This window comes from Apis dorsata, unplaced genomic scaffold, assembly GCF_000469605.1.
Source record: "Apis dorsata unplaced genomic scaffold, Apis dorsata 1.3 scaffold_515, whole genome shotgun sequence".
NCBI lineage: Eukaryota > Metazoa > Arthropoda > Insecta > Hymenoptera > Apidae > Apis > Apis dorsata.
In genome coordinates, this window is record NW_006263741.1 from 238,232 (window position 1) to 242,811 (window position 4,580).

The following is a 4,580-nucleotide window of genomic DNA, read 5'->3' on the forward strand; positions in this document are numbered from 1 at the left end:
ATATATATATACGATATTTAGAGAGAAAAAAAAAAAAGTAAAAAGAAAAAAATGCATGGCCAATAACGATCGAACGCCGATGAGAGACATCTACTCGGTCGGTAAGAGAAAAAGTTGATGGACACGGTGCACATTATATTTTAAAGCTATTAATTTTCGGTGACGAAAGGTACGATAAAAACGCACAATAAATGCAAAACGTAATTACACGAGCTACATTTTTTTGGCTTAAAAACAACAGACGAATCCGTAAAAGCGGTTATCCGTTAAAGCAATAACTTGGAACGTCTTAAAAGGAAAAAGAAAACGGCAATTCGATCAAATGTACGATTCAACGTCGCGAAGTTGTGAAGGAAAGGGGATCGAGAAAGATGAAATTTAAAAGAAAAAAAAAAAAGAAAGAAAGAAGAAAAAAATGGGAAAGAAAGAAAGGAAAGAAAAGCACTCCGTACGTACGAACAACGATGATTCGAGAAGAAAAATGGAGAAAAAGAAAAGCCGATAGCCGATAGGTGTAAAAATCGCTTATTCTTTTTCCTCGAACGTGGCCATCTAATTGGCTATTGGATTAAAAAACTTTCGACGTGAACAGAACATTTCGAAAACAGACATTTAAGAATGAGTTCCAAACAAATGAACGAATCCCCCTGTAAATCAAGGTGGAATTGTAAACGCGCTTGATCCATCGATCATTGTTACACGAGATACACTTTTATTTTCGTTAAATTACGTGTAATATACTTACACGTAAGCGTATCTAAGCGTAACCAAAATTCTTTTTTTGATCGGAAATGCGCGTACCTTGGGCGCACGTTATCGTTTAGAGCAAATTTAAATTCTTATCTTATCTTTCGAGATTGACAATTTCTGAAACCCTTATTAAATTTCGACCGTTTCGGAAATTTCTTGGAAACAACGATGAATCCGTTGAAAAAAAAAAAAAAAAAAAAAAAAAGAATCTTTTTACCCTTCTCTCATTGTTATCTCTTCCTCTTTCTATATCGGTCGAACTGTTCTCATTTTTCTTGTCGATCATGTCTTGCCCAACTTCCGCTCGATTTCTTCTCTCTATCGACACGCTTCCCGTATCTCCGAAGAACGATAAAATTCATTCGTACGAACGTTAGAAAACGTCTTTCCTTTTTTTTCCTCTCGAAATTTATCGTTCTCGTGGATCACGTATCACTCGTTCGTTCGTTCGTTCGTTCGTTCGTTCGTTCGTTCGTTCTCTCATTTAGAAAATGATAAGCAATGTTCTTGGACCATTTAACGAAAGGGGGGAAAAAAAAGAAAAACGAGTAGGCAGAGTATTTAAAGGGTATTTTCGCACTGTTAATCGCGAATAATATAATTTTTTCGTATAGATTAAACTATTAAGCAGCGAAAGCGAGCAATGAAAAAGCAATGGAACCGGTGTGGCAAAAGCGTGCAAAAATCCTTTTCGCAAGAAACGCGTTATTACGGTTGATCACTGACCAAATCGCAGCTGCGTTTTCAGACATCGTTTCGAGAGCTCTCGTTTCTTAAGGAGCCTTCTCAGAGAACGCGTCTTTAAATGGTCGCGTCTACATTCCAATCGATCCTCGAAACTCTCTGCTCGAAAATCTCTACGATAGCGCTTTCTCTATTGTCCATCTCCTCCCTCCTTTCTTTCTTTCTTTTTTTTTTTTTCTTCTTTTCACTATTCTTATTTGAAAAGAAGGCGATCTTGCGCATGTTCTCGTTTCCAATTCTCTCTAATCGCGAATCGATTGACGACACTCGTCATCCCGCCATCATTAATCATTTTTCGCGAATGTCAACAACGATCGTAACGTGTTTAACGTTTAACACGTGATATTTCGTACGATATTTCTCTAGAAAAAAAAAAAAAATGGGCGATGAGAATCTGTTTAAGCATTCCTCGATGTGTCTGTCGAATTTCTTTCCCCTCTTCCTTTTGAAACGAAAATTAATTTCCAACACGAATTCCTGTTTATCAACAGGAATATTATTTTCACATTACAAAGAGAAAATGATAAACTATGGGAATAGGATTAAAGGAAGATAATATCGTTAAAAAAAAAAAATTAAAAAATCTTGAAGCTTGAAGCTGATCCAATCCCTTTGATTCCCTCTCTACTCTTTTTTACTGGATCCGTTGCTGGAAATTAATCTTTTTTTTACTTCCTTCTTCTCGTTTTCTTTCGCACTTTTCTTCGCGAGAAAACCAACAACGCGATGCGATAATAATACATCGTACCAGAAATCTGTGTAGATATTGTGTGATTCGTGCAAAAAAAAATTAAGAGATCCTCAACCCCTTCCACCCTCTCCAAAAACGCACAAAATATAGGATTTCGCTTCTCCCCTCTAACGTTCTCAATTTTAATCCGCTATAATAACCTTCCATTCCCTCTCTAATCGTAGTAAAATTTTCGTAGTTGTGCATTTTCTAACGCTTTCTTCATCTTCTTGAAAAGAATCCGAGCGCCATTTTATTTTTTTTTTTTTTATTTTTATTTTATACGTTTCTTATTATTTATCGCGCGTTATATAAACAAAGGAACGAGTTGGAAAAAGATGAAAAAACAGTGCGGCTATTATGTACATAGATAATAGTAGTGCATCGATGTCAAGAGGAAGTTAAGAATATCCATCCAATCGTCAATCGTTGATGAAGCATTTAGACAATACCTTAAACTCGTTAGTCTTATTAGGATATAGTATATAATCATTTACAGAGTTGCTTCTCTTTTCTTTCGCTCTCCCAAAAAAAAGAAAAAAAAAAAAAGAAAATCACACGTTATACGTGTCGACCCTCCAAAATCTGCTGTAATGGTAATAAAAATATAGAGAGAGAAAGAGAGAGAGAGAGAGAGAGAGAGAGAGAGAGAGAGAGAAGAAAGACACGAGGAAAAGGAAACATGGGATGAATAAAAGCTGACTATCCGGTGGAAGTTCGAAAAAAAAGAAGAAAGAATAAGTTTGAGCAGTAATTGAAGTTTTGATAGGAGCTAGCCAAGTGAATGAAAAAATGAGAGAAATGGAAGAGTGAGAGAAGAGTGGTGCGATAAAATCGCGGTGAGAGAAAGAGGATGACACGTTATATGGGAGGACGGGAAAGGAGAGGAGAGGGAGGGGAGGTTGAAATGTTGATGGGGATGGGTGCACGTGTGCGTGTACGTGCATACAATGTGTGTGCGTAGCGGAGGGAGAGAGGCAAGAGGACCACAGACTACGTATTGATCTCGGCCAACGTAGAGCTCTCGCATAAAACAGGGCAGCTACGTCGACGTTGATGCCGACATCTACGTAGTCGTAGTAATTGTGGTGGTATCGTAACTGGCTACGTCCTCCCGTTACTTCGATTATTACGTCCTCTCAAGACTTATATCTACCATTGTCGATGAAAAAAAAAAAAAAGAAAAAAATTGACACGAGTCCTGAGTTTTTTCTTTTCTTCTTCTTTATTTTTCAACGTGTGTCACGTGATATTCGAAATATCTTCGAGTCAGAAAAAAATAAGAAAGTAAATAACAATTATTCGAGTTAGAAATGTTATGTTAATAATTATGTTATAATTTCGAAATGTTAAATAGAATTATTCTAACAGCGAGGAATACATAATTTTATCGTTAAAAATTTTAAAAGTGTTTCGTTTTCTCTTAATCTCGTCTCTCTCTCTCTCTCTCTCTCTCTCTCTCTCTCTCTCTCTCTCTCTCTCTCTCTCTCTCTCTCTCTCTCTCGCTCGCTCGTTTGCTCGCTCGCTCGCCCACTCTCATCTGCTTTCTTAACACGAAGATGTGAATTCGAAAGATTGCATTTCGAAGCCGGGAAGGTTGAATGTAAGCGATCCACAATCCACATTTTTCACGGATCAAAATCACGGAAAAAAAAAAAAAAACAAAAAAAATCCGGCCTCAAGTTTTTTCGGTCGTTCAGTATGGCGTTTCTTTAAGAAACTCGATTGTTCGCGCGTCCTTCGATCGACCGGAAGTCTGTCACGATTCATCGCGTAACGAACGAATTATATAGATAAAAAAAAAAAAAAAAGATCAAGCACGTGCGTATACAAGTATGAATGCATGCATGGAAGAATGAATGGATAAATGAAGAGAGAGAGAGAGAGAGAGAGAGAGAGAGAGAATGAAAGAAAGAATGAAAGAGAGAGAGAGAAAGTTTAAAGAGCCACTGCCTTAGCGACAGCAGGATTTGTGCTAGAAACAAGGCCTTAGAAAGTAACAAACCAGAAACATAATTAGAGTTAAGTAAGTCTGTTGTTGTTAACAAAAAAAAAAAGAAAAAAGATAACGGTACTTAGTGAAATCAGGAGGACAAAAAATGTTGAACGTATTGTAAAACTAATTAGCAATTGTATTTAAGCGCGTAACGTAAATATATACTTAACCCCTCGTGCCCGCAATTAAATAGGCGTGTTAACGCATAGTTTTACGTAGGATTATTAAACGTCGCTTGTTGCATATGAATGAAAGAGGAAGATACGAAAAAAGACACGAAAAGACGGAAAAAAAGAGGAGAGATGGGGAAGAAGGAGGAAAATGAAGAAAGAGTGAAAAAAAAAAAAAAAAAAAAAAAAA

At 36.7% G+C, this 4,580-nt stretch overlaps 1 long non-coding RNA gene across 2 annotated transcripts in view; it reads left to right on the forward strand.

Moving 5' to 3' along the window:
• The window catches only part of LOC116186205, a 6,459-nt gene extending 3,040 nt beyond the window's left edge, over positions 1–3,419 (forward strand). The window contains exon 2 of one of the 2 annotated variants that reach the window (XR_004151156.1): positions 2,840–3,419. This is a non-coding gene — a long non-coding RNA (uncharacterized LOC116186205). The remainder of the gene's footprint in view (positions 1–2,839) is intronic. The other variant, XR_004151155.1, reaches the window with a different exon arrangement.
• The last annotated feature ends 1,161 nt before the right edge of the window (positions 3,420–4,580 follow it).